Below are 24,680 nucleotides of genomic sequence, written 5' to 3'. Positions count from 1 at the left end.
AGTGATGAGAGTTGCTATACAAGGACAAAGTGCTGTTATGTTTTGTAACACATACGAATGAATGATTCTGACCCTTTGAAGAGAAAAGGTCAGTGTCAGTTCTTACAAAAGCAAGGACTGTGGCCAAGCAATGTTGGCTGGAACTTGCACAAGCCTACAAATGCACCTGAGTGTCGGCCTGTAGCAAACACCCAGATACTCCAATTTTATTGAAGAAAACACAAACACCCATGCCCCCCCGGCCCCCAATCTTCCAGATCTACTTAGTGGGGATCAGATTTTTCTCCTACTCTTTGTGATCTGGATGGTTACCCACTGGGGATCAAGATGAGATCACCAGACATGTTTTTCCATAGGAGACCTAAATCTGAAGCTGTTATCTTCCTCAGCTGAGCAAGCAGTAGAAACTAAAAACAAAAGCAACTACTAAAGAAAACTCCTTGGCTTTAAAACTGTTAAAGAGGAAGCAAACTGCAGTTAAGAAGCAAGTTTCCAAAACAAAGATCTCCTTAGAGTAATACATTTGACACTTTGCCATAGGCAGAGCTCTGTACATGCCTGGGAAACCCTCACAGAGCTCAGAATGAGGAACGTGTGGCTGGTGAACTTGATGCTCGGCATTGATGGGGATGATTGACTTACTGTCAATCAGCGCAGAGGGTTGAGGGACTGGCTGACCCCCTTCATTTCTTCCACAGTAGTGATGATACTTGCACATCAGAATAAAACAGGCCATTCTTTTGCACTGCAGCTGAAATGCCTCCCCTGTTGCCTCCCAGTGACTGCAGGAAGGGAGGGGGGCTTTCATGAATGTGTTAGCCTGGAGCCCACTGAGAGCTATAAATGTCATGCCCGAAATGGCATGCCCTCCTGGCTAGGTGGAATTCATTCTTCAGAGCGACCTGAGGATAGGACCGCTGCCTTCCTTCCCAGGATGTTTCTGCCAGAGAAACTGCATGAGGCTGTAAATGTGTATTGAGGAGTTGTTGGGAGGTCCCTTGGCTCTCTTTTGTCTTGACTGCCCTAGTCTGCAGCTCCAGATCCTCTTCCAGAGGGAAAAGATAGAGTTATGCTTCTGCCTAATTTCTGTGAGACCAAAACTGAAAAAAGAACTGTTTTTATTTTCATTTCCACATATGTTAAAATGTATTGGTGTAGGGCCATTGTGGGGCAATGAAGTAATTCTTTGACATGATGAAGAGATTAGACATATCATCACTTGTGTTTTGCTGCTCCAACTTCTTTGCCAGAGGTTATTTTATAATGTAAACCACAATAAAACCAGAAGGCATGGAGGATTTGAGGAGAGAGTCTGTAGATAATGAATTTCTTTTCCCTGGCTATGGACATGTTTGGGATATAACGTGGAGGGCGATGATACTCCATGGTCAGCAGCAATGCCTTTGCTACCATGATGTGCATCCTCTCATCCAGGATCCCTTTCCTCCACATGCATGTGTAATGGATGACAATGTGCTCTCTACCCAGGTGCTTTTCTTTCTGAGATGCTATTTATCCCTTATTTTATGTAGGTTTCCTGCATATTTGTGACTGATGAATACCATATCCTTCCCAGGCACCCTACTGGTGTTGGTGGCTTTTTTTTGCCTTTACTTCCCTTTTGTCAAGGAAAATTAAGGAGCAGCTTTTCTGTACTGCAGTTAAATCCTCCTGGTATTCATTGAAGAAAAGCAGGTGGATGCTGATGCCTTGTTAAACCAGGATCTGTCCCCTCCATGTCCTTTGAGGAGAAAATGGTGCTGTCAGAAGCTGGAGTGCTGCACAGCAATCTTAATTTCTGCCTTGAACACAGCTGTGAGACAATTTTCCTGGAAGAACTGCTAGGTTGACAAATACAACTGAGTAGCCTGTTTGGGAATTTTACCATAACAAATAAGCCATTTTGTTCACACCTGGAGTCCTCAGATCCGTACTCTACGTAACTCTCCTGTTGTAAGGCTGAGGGCTGGATTCCCTCTGTTTTCCTCTCTACTCTTACCTACACAGCTGTTAGCCATTACTCTGCATTCTGTTTGTCTATCTTTTAGCTTAAGGATTTTTTTTCTTGACTTAATTTGATTGGGATAAAGTAATTATGCAGAAACTGCAGTTATCTCTGATGGTAAGCAGAATGTAGAGACTATAACTGTCTAAGCAGAAATGGGTAAAACTTGGGTTTATGCTAGTTGTGTATGGGATGTGACATTTTTGGCATTGTGCCTGCATTTTTGTGTGTATTTTTTCACCTAGGAAACCCCATCTCTTCCCACCCATCAAGTTTATTGAAACTTCAGCATTTGTGTTTGATCAAAATTGTTACTTTGGGGCCAAAAAGACATTTCAATAAAAATATTGTAGGTAAAGTTGTCAAAAATCCTTGTAGTTAACCATGTTTGTTTGAACAGTTTTATTACAGTTGGAATATGTTGTGCAGAGAAGCTGTGGATGCCCCATCCCTGGAAGTGTTCAAGGCCAGGCTGGATGGGGATTTGAGCAATGTGGTCTATGCAAGATGTCCATGCCTATGGGACAGGGTTTCCAGGGTTGGAACTAGATTATCTTTAAGGTCCCTTCTAGCCCAAACCATTCTATGATTCTATGATTGCAGATTATTGATATGCTGCGTGAGACTGTATTGACTATGTAATTGCCTTACTCAAATTAATTTTGTTTGATACAAATGAAGTGTTCACAGTGCTTAATTTGCCTTTTCAGAACATAGTTGGGAATATAAGATCCTTTCAAGAAACAGAATATATCCAAAGGGTGTGGTTTTCATGTAGATAAAATGTTCCTAAAGGTTGGACTTGCAAAAACGCCTACTGACTGAAAACATGGCTTCCCATCCAAAGACATTTCAAAACGTTTAATACCCTGGAAAACAGATTTTATCCGTCTTAAAATAAAACCTAATTACTTCTGAAGATCTTGTTCTGAAAGGTAAGTTAAAGCCTGCTCCTCTGTGTAATCACACAAATGTGTTTTGTCAGTTTTCATTAAAAATGTCCAGCTGGCCTGAGCCACGCTGCACGGGCCTGCAGAGCACAGCATTGCTGCTGGGATGCTCCCAGCTACCCCAGCGGGACCCCATTGCTCACGTAGAGCTGGATGTGGAAACTGACTTCAGTGAGGCTGGGAGCACTGGCAAGAACGCTGAGGGTTACATCTTTCCACTTCAGAAACTCAAGGGAGATATTAAACATCCGCTTGATCAGCAGCTAACTCCCTGATCCAATTCTTGCTCCAAGGATGTCATGTCTTATGGAGCTGAACTGCTGGAGAGCTGCACCTGAGAGACGAGGATTTCTGCCTCAGGTTAGTCCCTGGTCTGGATCCAGAAGAGCTGCCAGAGGAGGGAGCCAAACGACATTTCTGTTTGCAATATTTATTTTGCTGCTGTTCTTGCTGCGCTGCTGCACTTTCTGTTTCCTTTGTAGTAGGAGGAAGCCAGGTACAGAACAGAGTGTGCTCATGAACCTTCTACTCGATGGTCCTGCTTTGATTTCCCTACTTGTAAATTGGTATGGGAAGGGAGATACTCCGCGTTCTGCAATCAGAAGACATGGTGGAGCAGCTGTTCCCAGTAACAATAATGACACTATTGCTGAGACAAACATTTTCACAATGATGCATGGGAACGCTAAATCCAAACCACATTGTTTAGCTAATGCATGCTTTCACTCTGCTAAGGGGGAATGTCACATAACTGAAAGTAAATTGAAGAGATCAGAGTTTAGAAAATATGACAAACTTGAAAACTTAAAGCTGTAATACACAGTAACATCCTTTAGCAGCAAAATCAATGATTCAAAGTGGTGTGTGTATGTGTATTTTATGGCAGTTTATTAGGTATGACTCGCCTCTGGTCAGTGCAGTGAGGAGTGCTTTCTGCCAAGCACTGCAGTGAAACTGAGCATAGCATCTAGATCTCCTTTCCCACAGCACATATCAAGCATTGCAACATATCATAGATATGTCAGACTGTAGGTATGGTTTCTGGCATTTTTCTTTAATCTACACTCCCAGTTGGGACTAATGAAACTCTACTCTTAAAGCGTGAGTGTGCACATGTGTGCAGAGACTTCTCACACACTGGTTTAATAAGGTAATACTTTTATTTTCCTTAGCAAGAGGAGAGGTACTTGCCTTCAATAGTGATGTGGCGCAACAGCTCAGGGAAAAGAAAGTTAAAGATGAATGGAGACCTGAAAATTTAATTCATAAATTAATTACTGAGGTTAGTGATATCTACCTTAATATTGTGACAGCCTCACTGCTGGCTCTCTCAAAATAACTGATACGGATTTGAAAGATTCTTGGAGAGCCTTTTCCTTCTGGCACTGTTGTGGAGAGATTGCTAAGTTTAGATCACAGGAATGCAAAGTTACTCAATCAAACGCAGAAGTCTGCAAAGTTCATGCAATAAATGGAGATAAAAATGAACTTTTGTTTCTTACTAGAGGATCACGGTGAGCTTTTCCCCTTCCTCCTCCCCATGCCTTTGTTGTAAGTTCTGGGCAATGGTGATTCAGTCAGATCTGATCAAAGCTAGAAATACCTTTGGCAGTGGTTTCATGGCTCCATCTGAACTCAGCCAGCAAAAGAGAAAAAAGGGGAAGGGAAGCACGCTGGGGACTCGAAAACTATTTTTAGGTGTGCAGACTAGGGAGCTGACGGCAATATCGAAGTGCCTTTGTGATTAGTTGATTTTCACATTAGAGGGTAGAGTCTGTCAGCACATTGTTTGTTTTTACTGTCTGGACTCCTGCTTTTGAAAAGCTGATCTAGTTAATTTCAATGATACACTATACAGTAATCTTGCCTATTAAAATAAATGGAATCCAGCACTTTCAACAAAAGCCCTTGACGTTATGATCCTCCCATGTATTGTCAGGGTCCTGGGGCACTGCAGTTCATGAATAACACAGATGGAGGAAGGTTTATAGAGTCCGTGGCAGTGGTTTTATTTCACATCTGAAGTGCGAAAAGCTTCTTCCAAAAAACAACATTATATGATACTTTTAAACGAAGTAGACCTGTTTGGCCTTACAAATAATTGTGCAGGTGCTGTAGGACCTTGTGATGCAGCCCTTTGGAGGGAGAACTGGAGCGTTGCAGAGGCTGTGTGCTGAGCACAAAAAGCCAAATTAAAAACGTATGCAACCACACTGCAGCATGTGGGTGGCTTTTAGGCAAGTGCAGAGTGTTGTTAAATGTCGAAATCAAATATAGTCATGGGGAAAACTGGTGTGTGAATGGAAAGACTGATCACATACTTGTCCTGTCGTTTAAATGTGCGGTAGGCTCCTCTGAAATTGAAAGGCTGCCTAGTTGCAAGCCAGATTATAGGGAAATACAAATCTGATTTTAAGTCTTAATTCTTTTCTCAAGTCTAGCCTTTCTGTAGATTTGAAAACTAAGTTTGCATTTGCAATTTATTAACAGCTGCCTTTGCATTTTCATGTTAAGGCTGCGGACTTACTGTCTGCTCACTCACACTAATGATGTTGCCCATAAAACCAGAGAGCTGGCAACTTAAGTAATGAATAGTAACCTCAAAACATAGCTGTGAGGTGAAAGAAACCCCTGTTTTGTAGATTTGAAAACTGAGGCACAGAGATTAAATGTTTTTTCAACGTCCTTTGAAAGACTGTGGCATGGACAGGGTTTGATCTTTGCTCTGGAAAACCTCAGTCTAGTACTTGATAATGACCTTTATATCGTCTTCTAGGTAAAATGCCAAAAATTCATGTAGTGCTCCCTCTTCATCTGAGGAACAAAATATTAAGTAAACAGTAATGATTTAGGCTGCCTAACCTGAAACAACCCTGTAACCCTGACATTTTATTGTGTAAGATGAAGACTTGGTTGCTTTAAAACAGTTCCTGATATGTGATGATCTAGTCCTTATCTACTCTCTAGCTCACCAAATGCAGAATACTCTTATTAAAAGGCACAATACTATTTGAGGCCAGAGAAATGACAGAACTGGATATTAGCCAAAAATATCAGACATAATTAGCTCAAAAATGAAAACAATACAGGTAACTTTGGTGGATTAATACAGGAGAAATAAGCCTAAAGCTTTCTAAAGTAAGCTAAAAATGATGCTTCAGGTTCTTTAATTCTCCCTCCATTCCCTATCCTATCGTGTAGTTATTTTGTCAATTCAATTTAGGAGAGTCCTGCTCTGAATGCTTTTGCCGGTCACATCACCTTTTAATCTTCCTTCTGTTCATTTGCAGCTACTTTGGAGTTGCAGTTCCTTTTATGTCACTCACCCAATATTTAGAATTTATAGTTTCCTCAGATAATTGGCCATCTTGACAAGAAGAGTGACACAATCAGCTGTCAGATACTTTTCATTCCTGACTTCCATGCCAAAACTGACATGTGGATAGTGGGATAATAATGTGTTATCTTAATTAGGTGTATCTTCACGATACATGCTTTATAACAGATAGAGTATATGAAACTACTGCAATGCCTTGCCAGGGTATCTTTGAAATTAGATTCCCTACTTAAGAGTTTTCTTCCTTCTTAAATAAATAAAGAGTAAACGAACAATTGCAGAGTCCAAGTCTGAATCCTAGCACTTCCTGTTAAAACCTCACAAAATAGTGCAAGAAACATGTTTGGTCTGCTTTCTAAGGCTTGATGATGTGATAGGAAGGATATTGTATGTAACATCAAAGAATGATGTTGTTAAAGCTCTGAAGCATGACTTCTGGAAGTCCAAGTGAAATAATGTATGTTCATTTTTCTCCTGAATATGGCAGTTTTTAATAGGCTTGGATTCTTATCAGAAATGTTCCAATGATTTCCTTCATTGTGTTTGCATGTGCATTTTCTTTGACTAGCCAAATTTCTCTCACACTTCCCAAAGTTCTGTTAAGTGACTCCCTGCTGGGTTAACAGCAGTACTGAGCAAATTTCAAGCTGCCAAAACCAGCCAACAAACCACTGGTGATGAGCAAATGTTTCTGCTCTTTCAGCTCATGGTGACTGTTACTGTTTTCATAATTCCAATATCATGTTCAAGTGGAAAATGGTGAAGTCTGGACTACAGACAGACCTGAACAGTGTTTTGGACCTGAGAATAGAGTCTGTCTGAGGGTCAGGGTGGATCATAACTTTCACACTCGCCATCTATATATTCACGTTAGGATTACATTCTTGAGAGTATTCCTGGCCAGCAATCATTCTTGAAATAGACTTCTTGGAGCTGTGCATGGTGATCTCGGGGCAGAATTTACATCTGTATGTTTATATCTCACTTAGAATGATTACAGACCTTTTTGTGAAAGACCATAAAATGTGAACCTTTAGAGAGTCCTGCAGAACAAAGTGTGTAATGCACAAAAGATAATTCATAAGGCATGACTGGATTAATTTCTTCTCTATATCCTCTGCTGTAGTGAATATATTATGAGTATATTGTGTTTTCCTCCCTTTCCTCTTCCAAATATATCCTGAAGGGAATAGATCTTGCCTGTTGTAGCATGCCTATAACTGTTCCTTTCAGTGTGTTCTCATCATTCAAGTCCATTAATTGTCTGTGCTACATGCCCATATGTTGGCATACACATGGCAAGATGCTCAGAGCAAGTCAGTGACTTTCCCTGTAGGGAAGATGTGAGCCCAGGTCAAAGTATTTCCTCAGTTGAGTTTTCTCAGCAGGTAGCTCTGCTACAGTGTTGCACTCAGTAATCTGAAAGAGATTTCGTGAAAGCCAAAGCCAGGCAGATATTAAATTGAGACAAATAAAGTTTCAGTAATAAGGAAAGATACCAAATTTCTTCTTTGTCTTGTGAACGGGATGTGCTTTAATGGTAGGAGCAGGTGATAGACTCCTAGTATTTCTGGCTGTGCCACTAATTTCCTTCAGAACTGATGTTTTTCCACAAGTTATACTCATGGTCAGGTCTTCACTTGTAAAATGATGATACCTATATCCCAGCCACAGACATACTTATTTATAAAAATCCCAATGAAACCCTTAGATGACAGGCTAAAGCCATGTTTGCATTGACAAAATGCATATTTCTTGACCACATAGTGAAACAGCGGACTATTTCAGGAGAAAGGGTACTGTCTACAATGCTAAATCACAGGAGGTAGAAGTTATAGGGTTGTTTCCTTCAGATGTGTGTTCCAGATCTGTACTAAAATGCAGAGGAAGATTCTCAGAGCATATCTTGTTTTTAATTTGGAGAAAAGTTGGCCTGTATAACAGACACAAAATGTGAAGCTGCAGTTTAAGGTAATAATGTAGTAATGTAATTGGAAACTAGTTTAATGTTACCTCTTCCTGTGTGAGAACTCAATGCCATTTCATAACAAGGGACTTGAACCCAGCTCTTATGTACCCTGTCCCCAGGATCTTTTGGATCAGGCAGACATGTTGTCTTAGAAATATAGAATCATTAAAGTTGGAAAAGACCTTGGTGGAAGTTCTCTGCTGTGGAGTGCTAATAGCACCTTGAAGCAGACTAACCTTTCCTAGGAGACATTTATGTTAAAACTAGTAAATTCTTATAACAAGTTTTGGTTTGAAGAAATCAACATTTTTGGATCCAGATTTTTTTTTTTTTTTATTAATTCCAAGGTTATACTTGGCGTTCCAGTCACAAAACCCACTTTTTATGTCAGTTTTATTTTTCTGATGCCCTAAGAAGATTATGTATCTGCTCTCCTCTGGGTTCCTCAGGCACATCATTCCTCAGTGTTTTGCACAGCTCTGTTCTACTTTGAAGTTCTACTAGTAGCTCCTAGTTGTAATCACAGAATAGGGCTAACACGATGTTAAGTATGTTACAAACCAAAAAGATTTGTGGTAGTCCCCAAGGCACCAAATATAAGCTGAAAGTCTGGAAGTGGATAGTAAGGATGGAGTGTGTGTGTATGTGTGTGAGTGTAACAAGGAAATACTAAGATATAAATGATAATTTAAAGTATATTCTTGTCAGGTCTTTCTATGTGTAATGCAGAAGGGTAGAACTTTAAAGAAAGGTTAGAAATGATATAATAATTGATAAAGATATCAATTTTCACATGACTAAGTTGGCAATAACATTAAATGTCTTAGTGAACTCTCAAGTGCAGTATTGTGAGAGAAGATTTCACTGTTAATTTAAAATAGGACATAAATTTTTTGCAATCTTGTTTTAATGTAGATTTTGCTGAAGGAGGGTGAGGGAAGGAACAACAGTCTATCTACCTTTATCCAGGCAATTGTATTTGCTTACTACTGGTATTGTCTTGTTGGGTGCAAACTAGACAGTGCATGAGCTGGTCCTGCCAAGCAGGTTGATCAAGGTCAAGAAGAACACATAGGATAGGTGATGTCTTTTAACCTAATTAACCAAAACTAAATCAGAAAACACCTGTGTGAGGCTGCTATTGCTGATGGAAGTGTAGGAAAGTCAAATATGTGGTCAACCCACTAATACTTTAGAATCAGAGAATATGTCAAGCTGGAAGGGACCCAAAAGGATTATCAAGTCCAACTCCCTGTACCTCACAGGACTACCTAAACCTAAACCATATGGCTAAGAGCCGTCAAGACTTCCCTTGGAAGCCTGTTCCAGTGGCCAGTCATCTTCTCAGTGAAGAACCTTCTCCTAATGTCCAACCTGAACTTCTTCTGATGCTGCTTCATTCCTCTTCCTCATGTCCTATTGCTGGTCATCAGAGGAGATCAGCACCTCCCTCTCTGCTGACTCCTTGGGGAAGTTGTAAACTGTGATGGGGTCACCCCTCAGCCATCTCTTTTCCAAGCTGAACTAACCAAGCGGTCTCAGCCACTCCTCCTACATCTTGTCCTCTTACTACATTGGTTGCACTCCCCTGGACACACTCTAATAGTTTGATATCCTTCTCATATCAGGAGCCCAAAGCTACACACAGTATTTGTGGTGCCATCATTTCTCTGACGCTAAAGCATTGTGTGCTTTCTCTTTAAATTTTGCCCATTATAATGAACATAGTCATCTTCTCTAACCTTAGGTTAGAGCTGTGCATGCTGCACACCGTAGGAGGAGAGAGTCCTTCTCCTCTTCTCCTCCTCTCTCTAATGAGAAGGTAACCTCTTTTCTTTCAGTTCTTTCCTTGTCTAATAAGCATGCATGTTTGGATAATTTAGGATGAGTACTCCATGAATGAAGAAATTATGTAATGTATGTGGTTGAGATAAAGAAGTGATCAATTTAAATTTGCAATTTAAACTTAAATTTAAATTTACAGGTACAATTTCAATTTAAGGATCACCATAGACCTTTCAGGGACAGTTCTCATAAACTGTAATGCCACTCAGTGACTGGAAGTTGTTCAAGACTGTTGGCGAAGAATTACCTTGCTCAGATATGCTGTTCCAATCTTCTCTTTCTCAACTTCTCTATGGATAGCAGAATTGTTATAATATTTAATTCACTGGGGGATAACACCTCTCTGAATGATGAGTGTTTATAAAAGCTTTCAAACTTGAAAAGCATGTAGCATTCTTCTCTTTGATACATGACCAAAGGACTTTTAGGAATAGTAAACATTAAGCGTGGTGGAAGAAAATCATGTGTTACTAAGGCAAGACTAGTAATGTAGTTTTGAGCAATTTATACAGACTGGAAAGCCATTATGTATTACTGAAACTTGGTCTGCTCATGGGAATGTGGCTGGCATAATAATGTTAGGAAGAAGCATGGCAATTATGTACAATGAGGTGCCAGGACACAAATAGGTATTCCTGTGGAAAATAGTTGAAGCTCAGCTGATGGCTGATACCAGTTTTGCTGCATTTTCCTATACTATTTGATCATATAATTACAACTTGGTGTGTGAATTTTAACAGCATGAAAAACCTCACCCCTAAGCCAATACAACTTACAATGTCTTAATAGAGATACAGTTATAGTAAGGGAAAAAAATATTTTTGTAACCAAAGAGTGTTTTAATTTAAATTGCTAATTTAAGCCTTATTGGCGAAAGAACTTATGAAATTTGTACAAGCTCTGCCAGTGTAGCTCTGCTAGAAATCTTTTTGTTAGGAGTCAAACTGGGAAGCTTTTGAATGCTGGGTTCTAGTAAGCTGCACAGAAGGAAAGAGAAATGATTTCTTGCCTGTTCCAGATAACAGTGGAGAAGCTGCCCAATCTGTCGTGCCTAACCATGCTGCTGAATCGCTTCACTACAGATCCCCAGTATCAGCAACTCTTCATCAATCTGGTAAGACTGAAGCCAACTCTAAAAACAAACATTTCCTCCATGCACAATGTGTTTGTTATATTTTCTCATTTGTTTATGATGGCTGTGTCAGCCGCACTGATTTACATAAACACTGCCAATCCTCCGATGTTACATTCTCAGCAAAAGTAGCTGAGTACAAACAGCATTCCAAAGTTTTAATTCATATTGTATAAACATAACAGATGTTGATAAAATGAGCCAAAAAGAAAATACAACAAAGGAGACCATTTCAAGGGGGCTTTTGATTAAAATACATTCCAGATTGACAAAATGATACAATGTTAATGGAATAGATCATTTAAATGTCATTATTTGGCTCTTATAGTCCTATAAAGCAAATATAAAGCAACACTTTTGAGATTTAGACTCCATTACAGTACAGTGCCTATACATCAAATTATAAATAAAACTAAATTTCTTTCCCCTTTCCTTTTGCTTTTTTTTTTTTAGTCCCTGCTATGACATTACCACATTTATTTCCTAAATACACTACTAAAATACTGGGTCCAAAAGTAATAATATTTTAGTATACTAAATAAGGCCTAAAATAAATAAGTTATAAACAAAACAAATGTAGTTTCTGCCTCAGTGAATTTCCAGTCATTGAAGCTGAAGTGGGGGGGACACTGAGAAACCCAGGCCAGGGAGCCTAATTCAGATGGGTTTTATTTAAAAAGATATAAAATCTGCTCCTGTTTACTTTTGTGTAAATAAGATAGGATTGGGTTCAAGATCCATCTGGTCTAAATCTCTTGCTTTGAGAATAGCTAGAAGGAGAGAGAAGTTACAAAACCCAATAATGCTCCTAATATCCATTATCTAGTTTGGATTAAGAGTTTCCTTTTAGTGGATGGGAAACCTGAGGTGGGGAGAGGACATATGGTTTTCTGAAGTTCAAGAAGAGGTTATACATGGGAGTAGAAGCCAGCTCAGCTGAGGCCCAGTCCAGTGCTTGCGCCATTGGGCCACACAACTTTTTTATTATGAGAAACTTATGGAACCCAATTAGGTTTCATATAGATACCTAACTTTTTAGTGCCTGATGTGATCCCTGAAGCACAAAGTTAGGTATCCCTTTCAACAACTTGTTTCTATCACTCATGAAAGCTCTGTTTCTGATATCCACATAAATATCCATTGTGAAGTTCTTGGGTGTAATGATTTCCTGTGGCAGAGAGTTCCACAGCAAAATTATATGCAGTATAGAAAGACAAAATCTTTTTACTTTTGTTTTCCTCCTTATGCCTTTGAGTGTCGTTGTCTGTCCTGTAGATAAAAGAGGGAGAAGAGATGTGTCCTTCCACACTCTGCATTTATTTATATTATTTTGTCAAGTCTTTGTTTCAATTTTGCTCTGCCTAGGGAAGCATACACTTGGGAAGCATAATACACCTTCTTTGATAGAACTGGCCAAGTCATAAGAAGGATACTGTGGAATTATGGGAAAAGTGAAAACTTACTGAACAACTATATACTCTATACAGATCAGCTTAGTTAACAATAAAATGGTCTTTAGCTTTGTTTCTATCAAGAAACCATTACAAACCTCCTGGTTTTCAGTGACCGGAGTTTAGTACCTCTTCTTCTCAGAGCCATATGATTGTTCTCTTTGTCCTTGCAGCCTGTTTCTATGTGAATTGATTTTTTTATAAGCATTTACTGCAAAATATTATAGGATATCATAAATGACTGTGTAATGAGATAGCAGCTATTAAAAAAAAAAAAATCTTAAGACTTAATAAACATTGGGGTCACTGACTATTTCCAAGTTAAAACTTGGACCGTATCAGTGGACCTCAATTTTGGTTTTCTAGCCTGTGAAATTTGGGTACATTCCAGTCGTAGCAGTTTATTCAGAGTGAACCTGGTGGTTTACCAAAGCAGAAAGTGCTTTTTTACTATGGTATTTCCTGATGTTTTCGGTATAATTTGGGATGGAGAGCAGGGAGAGAAGAATCCATGTTCTTATTGGCTCCCGTCCCTCAAGCCTGCTACCTGTCTCCCCAGCCTCCTTCCTCTGCCTCTCTTCCCTCCCCTGTGGCAGTGGGAGCACTTGTACTTTTGTCTTCTCTCTTTGCCTTACAGGAGCCATACATAAAAAATTCTTCAATGTCGGTCCAAGCTCATTTCTTGCTGCAGTGCAGCTACATCATCTTTCACCCTGGGGCTGTGCCAGCTCACTGTTGACCTGCAGAACTGAGTGGTCAGGGTGATCACCAGGAAGGACCTGATGTCTTTCCCACTGGAGGAGAGGCTGAGGCTCCAGATGGTGCCACAGAGCCTCAATGCTAATAAGCTGCCCCCAGACTCACGGCCATGCATTCATTCTTAGGCTTTGTCACTTCTTTTTGAGGACATGTTCATCTTCCAGAAAAAATAATCAGAGCTTTTGCAGTTGATCCTTTCTGGAGAAGAGATGCTTAAAAGCTGTAGTATCTAAATTTGTGGGATTGTAGCCCAGATTTGTTTATCTTGGTGATTACAAAACTCATTAATTTAAATGCTTGTGAGACAAAATAAGTTATCAAGTTTGTGGAAGATATACATAAAATCAGATGGGAAAGATCAGATGGGGTGTCAAGAATGCTTTTGTCATGCTCTGCCTATGCCACTCAAAGAGAAAATGTCACAGCCATTAACAGCAGTTAAGCTGGCAAAGCCTTTCAGTGAAGACTAAATCTTCAACCTCTGACTATCTGCCTATTAAAAAGGAAAATATTTTAGTTTTCCTTCTATGACTTTGTAATTGATGTTTAATTTTGTTCTGTTATATACCAGAGGGATTCCCACAGATCTGGATATTAAAATCGAACATGTATGAAGGAATCCACTACTATTACTGTTATAATGAATACCAAGGAAAACTAGTAACAATTTATTGGTTCCAAAAACCTGCCAAATTCCTGAAAGTGAATTTCTGGTATTTGAATCATGCAACTCTGAGTCTCCTGTAAATCAAAGATTTATAGTTGGATGTTCCTCTGGTTTCCCTTTTGGAACTTGTCTTTGTTATCAATAACGTTGCTTTTGTAGTACCACGGAGAATGCACAGCACTTTAAAACTGAGGTGTCCAGTCAACTGGCAGCCAAGAATCATATGAAGGTACATCAGACAGGCACAGTTAAAATATGTCATATGCAGGGCTGAGAAATGCTCTGCAAGTCTTCCATTCAAAAGATATGGAGGTGGGTGTTTATTTAGATTGTGTTACAGTTAGTAATCTTTTGTTCATTAGTACATTAGTAAGGTCATTGTTACTCACTGAGCTATGCTTCACCTACTTGAAAAATGCAAAGTTTTTCTTGAAGGAATTAGGTTTTGTGTGCTAGCAGAACAAGAGATCTAATCTAGAAATCCCTAGAGATTCCTCTTAAGACAGTGAGAATCTCTTCTCTTGATAACCAAATCTGAGTAACCTTGCCATGAATTTGCATTTTTGGTTCAAAGCCCAATGCTGATTTCCTTTTCCTTAATTTATTGAGTGTACAAAATATCACCCTTCTAAGACCTAAGTAATGTAATTTCTTTTTGCTTACAGTATCTGTGACTGAATGGCTCAGTACAAACTGTAGTAGGGGTGTACTTTGGATAGTATGAGAGCTTGAGGCAGCCAGGATAGTTAGGGGCAGTTAGAGGATAACTCTAACTTGTTTAACAATTTTAAGCAGGTCACTTAAATGCTTGACATATCATTTACTCTGCCTTGAAATTTGGAACAGGGATATGGATTCACCGTAGTTACTGTGAAGAGTACATGTGTGAAAGATGTTATAAGAATATTTAGAACAATATTTTGTGCAGTCCAGTCGTAAAAATCAGTTCAGGTTTGGGGTTGTTTTTCCCCCCTGTTAGTACAAGTGTAATTTCTAAGCCAAGGTTCACACAATTCGCATGAAACTTCTCATAACTGTGTTGTGAACTGTGGGGGATGGCATGGTGCATTTTTCCACACATTATTATCTAGTTCCATTGCTGGATGAGGGGATTTTTTGCTTGGTTTTTAATTTGTTTTTATGTGATGTATGTGTGTTTGTGAATACACACGAAACAGAATTCCACATAGGAATGAAATGGCTCCCTTCTATTCTGGACTCTGGTGACAAACCCATCTCATCACAAATGATAATAGCATAATTTGTATAGAAAAGTGAAAACAGATGAAATACGTAGGAAGCTTTTCATTAGTATGTCAGTCTCATGACTCTTATATGAACAGGTCTCTAAGGAATGACAGTGACAAGTAGTCATATCATATGGCTCTTCAGCACAAGATATTTTTGTTTTTCTTCTTTTCTGCTTTTAGTGTATCATAAATGTTCTCCTGTGTCTTCACACAATTTGAACTCAAGGCCAGATAGAGGAAAGATGCTATTTTTATATGAGATATCCTTTGTCAATTTTCACAGTTTTTGAACACAAATGTCTGTGACAAAGTGCTTCACAACAAATATCAAGTCTTTGGCATTATTTTTGGTTTTTGCTATGCATCTGTACCCTTTCATCTTGTTCTCCTTTTTGAAGGTGTTTTCCTAATACTTCTTTCCCTCTTAAACTGAAATATGTCTTAAAACACAGGCAGACTGAACTTCAGATCTAGGTTTGAAGTATAGTCATGCAAAATCCCCCCCATTCAATTAGGAAAAATGCTTTCACATTAGAAACATTAAAGCATTTGTACATTACATATCCCTATGAATGAACACAAAGTGTTGTGAGCAGTTTTTTGTGGCATGCAGCTTTAATGTGTGCTTTTACATGTATCCTGCAATATTCATTATGTAACATTGCGCATGTTTTTCCTGTCATGTGATACTTATATACTTTAGAGTTAATTGCCCAGTGTTTTTAAACTGCCTGGTTTATCATACTGGAGAACGTTTCAACATTTTCTTGTTTCACAATTGATTCTTGCATACATTTTTTAGATGGGCTGTTGTCCTTTAATCATATTTATTTGCTGACCATGAATGGAAATAGCTAAAGGAGGGAAGACAGATGAAGAAATTCTTAGTATCTACTTTATATAAAAATGATGACTTTAAGGATTTGGTGACCAACATTGCTAAAGGTAGCAGTAATATGATACGGTGTATCATACCTCAAGTCTGAGATAGCTTTGAGCCAAAAAGCCAAAAGCTAATGGAAATGTAACTAGCTGTGCTCTGCAAGAGTAGTGCCTGGAAAATCACTGGTGAGGAAGTGCTGCAAAATGTTACTGTTGTCTCTGCTGCCGCTTTTCATAGAGCTTCAGCTAACAGAGCTGTCAGTGTACCTCTGGTGATCATGAAATCACTTAATGAAATGAAGTGTAACCAGCTCTCTACTAAACTAGTGCTTAATTAAGTGTGACCATCAAGTGATGGGAACCATAGTAGTATACAAGGCATTGCTTGTTCATTCCTGAAAGGCCTATTAAAGTAAGAGGAAATATGTGATTAGCACAGTTGTCTGAATGTCTAACAAGGTACGGCATGGGAATGCCAGCATCAGAGTTCAAACACATGAGGAGTTACTGCTGCTTACTTGAGGTACTGAAAAAACAAGAATAATTTACACTATGTGATTGTAATCAATGCCTAACACACTTCTGAGGGGCCAAAGCAATGAAATGGTTGAGATACTAACTTGCAGTATCTCATTAAACTAATGAATTTTGCTTGCCTGAGATCATAGATTCTGTGTAAAGACTCAACATTCTGCCACTGATGCTACTCCTTACTCCATGCCAGCAGAGAAACTGTGCGGAATTACCAGCTTCTACATATTTTCTTTTGAAGGGGTTGCAGAAAAGAATTTATATTTTTTTGCAGTTTGTGTTTGCAAAGAGCTCTGCAGATGTGAAGTCCCACAGCTTCTGCTGTGGTGTTGCTATAAATGCCCTTCTTATCTATGGTGGAGCTAAGATGTGGATATGAAGTGGCCTACTGAGGACTGGAAAGTGATTTAAAATGATCTAAATGGCTGGTCTAAAAGAACTTCAGACTTCTTCTTGACTTCTTTTCTTCTCAATATTTATCTCTTACTTGTAAAGTAAACCCAAAAGCTAGCAGTAAGGGAAGGCATGACAAGCTGTGTCCCCCTGCATTTTGTCAGCTTTGCTACACAGGAGAGAAGTGTTTCTAGGGTGATAGGGCTGTCCCTGGAATACAGAGTAAAGCCACCCATGCAACAGGGAGGACTATGAAGACTGCCCCTGTAGTCCCGTGTAAGTGCTTTCTCTCAATGAGAATGCAACCTGGAATCCTCCCTGAGATAGGCTGGCTACAGCTGGTCAGCACAGCAAAGGATGGGATCACTGCTCAGTCACTGCACTGCACATGCAGAAGGTATGGCTCTCTGAAAGCAGGAGATGTAAAAAAAATAAATAAACAAGACTGCTATCTCTGGTGTGGGTGTGTAGGTATAGACATGGACATGTGTATGTTTGTATATGTAGGTAAGGAACCTAATCTTTTTGTAACTATCACTTGCAATTTAAAAGACAGGCTAAGCACTAGATGAGGACATACATTTCCTCTTAGGAAAATAAAACTATGTCTATCTTGAGCTTCATTACCCTATAATCATACAGACTACTACCTATAGAAACCTTTTTAATCCTTAGGGGGTAAGCAACAGGATAGGGATTAGTGTTGATGCAGGTTTGGGGTTGAGAGCAAGGCACAGAGGTAGAACAGATAGAATCAAGTGCCCAAGATAGCAGTGTCTTGTAGAACATACAAATAAGAAGTATTATTTGTCTGATATATCAACGAGAGTATAAAATATAAACATTGTTCACAAAAGTGACATGACATTTTTTAATCAGCCTGGGTGGGTTGTATGTCTGACAGTGATCTTTCTTGCACTTTGTCTTTAAGGTGAAGAATAACTGAAAACATCAGGTCTTTGAACCTAGAAAGCCAAGTTTCACAGAATCGCAGAAGAATTTACATTAGATGGGTCCTCTGGAGGTCATCTAGTCCAACCCCCTCCTCAGAGGAGGTCTAGCTTATCAGATTCCTCAGGGCCATGCCCAGTCAAGCCCTGTACACCTTCAGAGATGGAAAGTCCACATCCCCTACTCCAGTATTTGACCACCTTTATGGTAAAACACTTTTATTATACCTAATTAGAACTTCCCATCCTCCGTCATAAGTCCATTTCCTATTGTTGGGCACACACAAGAATAATCTGGCTCTGTCTTATCTGTAGCGTAAGGACAGGTAGTTTCAGCAGTCAGGTCTCTTCTGAGCCTGCTCTTCTCCAAGCTGAATGGACTTCTCTCTCTAAGCGTCTCCTCATGTGCCTATGCTCCAGCCCCCTGACCAGTCTGGTGGCTTGCTGCTGGACTTGCTCCAGTATGTCAATATTTTTACTGTACTGTGGAGCCTTCTCGCTATCCCCAAACCACCTTTTGCAGGGTCATGATAATCTTCCCTGTATCATTCAAATTTTAGCATATATGCTGCCAATAATAACATGATTTCATTAGAGGATAAGCCAGAACAATTAACTGTTTTAAAGGAAGAAATTTGGAGACAATGGAAATTTAAGGCTTTTAACCCATTTCTGCCTTCCCCACTATTAAGCAGTGTGTCCTTATGTTCTGGTCTTTTTCTCAGCCCACAATTTTCAGTGGCTTCCTGCACTGTAAGGAAGTCTTCACAATCCCCTCTCAACATCCTGAGAGAAGTATTTATATCAGCTTGGGCCCTTGGTTGTGTATGTCTCCTCTGCCTCTCTCAGAGCTCTTCTTTCTGCTTGTGCTGCAGGCTCCTACTCCTTGGGCATTTCACCACTCTCAGATTTGTTCTGCACTCCAGAAACTTTTTCCCCGAAAAGTTGCTCAAGTGCTCTTGGAAAAGCACAAATTCCTCCTCCTTCCAGAAGATGCCCCCTGACTGAGTGCAGCCGCATTGTTGTCTACTGTCTCCTGAAAGGAACATAAAGTCTATTAGAACAGAGTAACTCCAAACGAAGAAATTAAAAATTATGCACTCAACATGTTAACAGAAACATCCACAACATTGTTATGAAAAGTTATTCATTAGGGTCTGGCTGTGATTTTGGAAATTACTCAGGGTGGTTGTATAACAGTTAAAAACTGTAAGGTGCTGTGTGTGAGGCTTTGGGGTTTGGACATATTTTTCCACAACTCTTTACATTTGTCAGTGAGAACATACAGCTCTTTTGACAGTAGGACTTGGGTGGGCTGATGGTTGCTGGATGCTGTAATAGGAGGTTGGCGGGACACAGAATGATAAACTCACTTGTCAACAGCCTCTCTGGCTTTCTTAGGACAAACTGAGCTTTGTACCTCTGAATCTTGTTTCTCATGTAGTCCCTGGTAGTTTCTCTGGTATGGGTTAATTGATTTTGTATTTGTTTGCTGCTGTTTTTATGTCTGCCCAACATGGAACCCTTCTCAGCCACAGAAGCTTATTTTGTATCTATTATTCCCTGCTTTGTTATGTTGCTTCCCTCAGCCAGAAAGAATTCTTCTTAAATTGTTTGCACGTTGGTGGCAACAGAGTTGGAAGACCAAAGAAAATAAAGAAGAGATCCACAGTAAATGTTGAAAATGGTGCCCATCCAGTGTGTGGGATGGAAAATAAGGTTGCAAGCACCCCTAGGGAGATCTCCAGTGGGGTGAACACAGCTTTGCAAGCCAGAAGAGGAGTTTAGAGAGCACCTCAAGAAGAAGCAGACCTATGGCTCCATGTGAATACCTTAAAGCCCTTTCTCTGAAAAGCAAGATACTGGCATAGATGGAGACCAGGTCAAAGAGCTCTGCAGGGCCATTTTGGCCTCTGTGTCTGCCTTTCCTTCCTGAGTCCAAATGACTGTGCAGGGTTGGTGCTCACATACCATCTCATGAAGTTGGGATATTGCTCAAAAAGGTGCATGGACAAGGTTGCCAAAACTATTCTTGGGTACTGTAGGCCAGACGCCTTAATGTCCCATCAATTCGTAGTCCACTTGTGGCTCTCTCTTTGGCATTGTAAGCATTTGTCGTTTGTCTCTCATGCAGCACCTTTTTAGTTCCTATTAGTTACAATGCAGTTGTATTGCAGTCCCCTCCCTTCCCCTCCTCTTCACCCTTGCTACTGATTGTTTTGCTTGACAATTCTTTTGTTTGCAGTAAGTCAGGATATTTTGCTTGCTTTACTCTCAGAGCCAGGATATTAGCATAGAAAATGAACCATTTTGATCTCTCCTTGATCTTTTTCCTTGTTACAAAGTAATTTTTCCAGACTTCTGCAAAGCTTTGAGTGCTTCTGTTTTTCCTTTCAGAACAGAGGGACCTGAATTTCCATTCCCTGGCATTGCAGGTGTGTGGTCAGAGTGGTTGCCTCTCCTGTGTATTCTACTTGTAATTACTACACAGGTACAGCCAAAATGGGCCCAGAATACATCTCCTTAAGTCTACCCAAGGCAAGCTCACAGCCTCCTGGGGGTGAGATGTACCTAAGTGAATTTCATCTATTTTATTAGACTTTTGGTACACTTGAATGAAGTTGAGTGTAAAAGGTCTCTGTAGAAATAAACATAGCAGATCAGGGGCAAAGTGCAGTTTTCCCTGATGATCTATATATTTTAAGATTAGAGCTGGTATTTTGCAAAATGCCGTTTGAAGTTGTTAATTAGGTTTGCCTGAACAGACCAAAACAGACACAGCTAATTGGTTAAGATTATAGCTATGAGATTGTGACCTTTATCACTGTGAAATGTCTCAGTGTATGTTCTTGTTTAGGTCTGTTCTTCCACTCTTTTTTGGAGGAGGCAGATAAAACATGATATTCCTCAGTGATATTCCTCACTGAGATAGTGAGGAATACTTTTGGGAGTATCATCCCTATCTCAAATCTACTGTTGTTAATGGGAGGTTTCTTTACTGAATACCTCTGTGTTCATTCTACTTGCATTTTTGACAGAAGGAGTGCTATCAGGTGACTTTTCAACTTTTTTTTTATGAATAAAGCCTAACAGGAAGCCTTTCCACAGCACTAGAGCATCCATAGGTACCAAAATAATTTTATCAGCTCTCACAGTCCTTGGAGTTACTGGCAAACCTGATTCCTTTTATGAATAATTTTACTTGGATCTTAGTGAGAAAAATGTTCTTGTTAACAGTATGAGCAACAAATTTCCAGACAAAAACATGAAGGAGGGAGAGAATGGATAGACACAGTCTGGGGGGGCCTGTGACTTCATTGCACTTCACATGATAAGAGGATTTACTTCAGGAGCTGGTGATGGGATGGAGACTTGAAAGGCCAGGCTACAGGAAACGGGGATGGTGAGTCAGGAAATGGCAGCCTTCCCTCCGAGTCATCCTTGAACCACTGCCCTGGTGTGTTCAGAATGGGAAATGGATTAGTAGAGATGCTGTTCCTTCAGAAGAGATTTCAAACTTGTGTCATGACTGCTTGATGTTGTTAAGCATTACGTGCTGTTTCTCCTTGAAAAGCATGGATTTCAGATCCTGCATCTGCTCTGATCCCTAGCATGGGTGGCTGCCGGTGCTCTGTAGCTGTCCCCCTCTGCAGTGGCAGATGCTCCACGCCTCCTTCCTGGCCTGGCTCTCTGTCCTGCGAGCCCTGTTATGCACCTGCCTCGTTTCTTGTTGAAGCCACTGCATGGCTGGTGACTCAGAGGTGTCCTGCATGGCTGCTAAACAGCTGTAATTTCCCATCACAAGCAAATGATTCTGTCTAACGCTTGATCGGCTCACCAGGAGCAGAAGAGCTGTCTGTAAGGGGGCCAATGGTAGTATTTGGTGGTTGCAGGGGTGCTCACCATGAGGGTATGTGGGGCGACTTACCTCATCAATGTATATAACTATCTAAAGGGGGTGTTCCAAGAAGATGCAGCCAGCCTTTCCTCCGTGGTGCCAAGCAACAGGACAAGAGGCAATGGGCAGAAACTGATGCACAGGAAAATTCCACCTGAATATGAGGAAGAGCTTTAGTGTGTGAGTGACCAAGCACTGGAACAGACCGTGGAGTCTCCCTCACTGGAGATATTCAAGAACCCCCTGGATTCCATCCTGTGCAATGTGCTCCGGGACAGATCCTGCTCGAGCAGGGAGGTTGTGGCCCCTTTCAGCCAGACCTGCTCTGTGGTTCTGTGGCTGGGCGGGCGGGCAGGCAGCAGCAGACCCGAGGCCGCCGCTCAGATCACAGCCTTGGAAAAGGCACCCGGGCCGGAACGCGCGCAGAGCGCTCCCACCCTCTTAGTTCGCCGCTGGTAAATGGACGGGAGCGACGAGGTTGCGCTTCGTGTTACGGCGGATTCCGGCGCGGAGGAGCCTGAGGGGAGCGGCAGCGCCGGCAGCGGCCGCCAGATGCCGCCCTGCCCAACGCCTTGGCGGCGCCGCTCGGCCCTGGCCCGGCCGCCCGCGGAGCGCCCGCCCCGCCGCCTGAGCCCCCCGGCTGCGGCGGCGCCGCCTCCCAGCGCCGCTCACAGAATCGCTAGCTGGGAGGAAACCTCTGGAGATCATCCAGTGCAACCCCCCGCCCCCGCCAAGGCAGGATCTCCTCGAGCAGGTTACACGGCAACGCGTCCAGGTGGGTTATGAGTGTCGCCAGCGAGGGAGACTCCACGACACCCCTGGGCAGGCGGTTCCAGTGCTCTGCCACCCTCAATGGAAAGAAGTTCTTCCTCGTGTTGAGGTGAAACTTCTTATGTTTTAGTTTATGGCCATTGCTCCTCGTCCTGTCGCTGGGCACCGCTGAAAAGAGTCTGGTACCATCCTCTTGGCCTTTGAGATATTTATATGCATTAATGAGATTCCCTCTTAGTCTTCCTTTCTGTACACAGAACAGGCCCAGTTCTTGCAGTCTCTCCTCATCAGAGATGCTCCAGACCCCTCATCATCTTTGTGATGATGGGGGAGTGGGTTTGGGTGAAATGGGCCACCTGGGCCATGGTCAGGGTCAGCCTCTGGTGAGGCTGGGAGAGGCCACTTAAATGCAAGCACTCAGAGCCCTGGCACTGGCTGGGATTCATCAGTCTTCTTCAGGGAATGCAGAGCGACTAGCACAGGGGTCGTCTTGTGGTGACAAAAGGATAGGTGCCAGTGACTGAAACCAAGTGCTCTGTTCGTTACGTGCATTCTCAAATGATATTTCTTAAAGACAAACCAACAACAAGCTGCTTTTGAACGGCATAGGGCACTAATTTGAATGTTGAATTTCAGTAGCAATTGCCTGTGTTGCCCTTTTGAACCCTGAGTGTTTCAGTTTTCCCTCACTGAGCATTCTCCTCAGAAGAGCGGATGCATTGACTGCATGCATGGTTTTGGGGAGAAAAATTGTTTGAAGAACACAGCCCTGTGCTGTATCAGCCAGCTGACTGTGTGTATTCATTGGGGAAAAAGTTGAGGGCAGTTAGTCCACACTTCAAGACTGGCTCTCAAGGAGGCCAATGCCACTGGGATTTTGGGATTATTCATGTTTCAGAGTCAGTTTGCAAGACAAAATTGTTTAGGGCCTAAAAGAATATAAACAACTGTCACGTGTAGTTGTTGGGGCTTCTTTTATGAGAGGCTTGTATTACTTAAAAACTGCTTACGATTGCTAATTTAGCATCTGTGTGGAATGCTGTATTGTCTGGGCTCCTGTATTTGCAATCAGAGCAGATAGCAGAAGCATAAGCACTTCCTGCACAGCTTCTTGGCTGCGACCTGGACTGACCCCATGAACGGCAAGTCGGGGTGAGCAGTATCAGACTTGGATGCTTTCTTCCATTATCACTGGTGTGTTAACCTAGCAAAACTGCTTGGCTTCTCTGCTGAGCTTGCCACATACTTCAAACTACACTGTAAACATCTGTCTGCCAACTGACTGAAACCACTGCATCAATTTGTGTAGGCTACCAAACAGCTGTCAGATGGGAATAACTTGGATTATCCCATGTCTTAACCAATGTTCTAGATGCAAGAGGTCCTGAATACTTTTATCTTTCCTTGACTGTCCTGTTTTTTTGACTGGATCCTTCTCAGCTCTATGTTTTCAGTCTCTTAGTAGGCCTTTAAATAACCCACAAGAGCGTGCTGGATGTTATCCTCCTACAGAGCTGAAGTAGATTAGGCAGGAGCATTGAGCTTCATTGGATCACTATGGATCCACTCAGTTCTTCTATGCATCTCCTATCCATTAGCCTCCCATCTCTAAGAGACTGTGATATTAGTTTTGACAGGATGCATTATGCTGTCCAAGGATATGTCTGAGAACCATAAAACCATAAAACTACGAAAAGAGCATCTCCAGGACAACACTACAAGCAACTGTAATGGCAGATGAGATGAGATCTCTGATAATTATCTTCTGCCAGCATGGACATGTGTGTTGCTTTCAGGGTGACAATAGGCTATGAGTGAGAATACCTGTGCAAAAAATATACCATAGACTTGGAAATGTTTGTTTTGGAAAAAGAGTGCTTTTCACATACG

At 41.1% G+C, this 24,680-nt stretch overlaps 1 protein-coding gene and 1 non-coding gene across 4 annotated transcripts in view; one reads left to right on the top strand and one right to left on the bottom strand.

The window, feature by feature from the left end:
- Positions 1-24,680, top strand: part of LOC126646893 (uncharacterized) — a 137,988-nt gene that overhangs the window by 62,153 nt on the left and 51,155 nt on the right. For 2 of the 3 annotated variants that reach the window (XR_007630457.1, XR_007630459.1), the window contains exon 4: positions 11,125-11,220. The exons of the other annotated variant lie outside the window; for it this stretch is intronic. The gene's annotated coding sequence lies outside the window, so the exon portion shown is untranslated. The remainder of the gene's footprint in view (positions 1-11,124; positions 11,221-24,680) is intronic. 3 annotated transcript variants of the gene reach the window in all.
- On the bottom strand, positions 18,600-18,705 carry LOC126649601 (U6 spliceosomal RNA). The gene has a single exon (XR_007631084.1). It is a non-coding gene; the product is annotated as a U6 spliceosomal RNA (small nuclear RNA).

This window comes from Myiozetetes cayanensis, unplaced genomic scaffold (genome assembly GCF_022539395.1).
Source record: "Myiozetetes cayanensis isolate MyiCay16 unplaced genomic scaffold, myiCay2020 scf1, whole genome shotgun sequence".
In the NCBI taxonomy this organism is placed as follows: Eukaryota; Metazoa; Chordata; class Aves; order Passeriformes; family Tyrannidae; genus Myiozetetes; species Myiozetetes cayanensis.
Note: the sequence above shows the minus strand (reverse complement) of the source record. Positions and strands in the feature narration are given on the sequence as shown.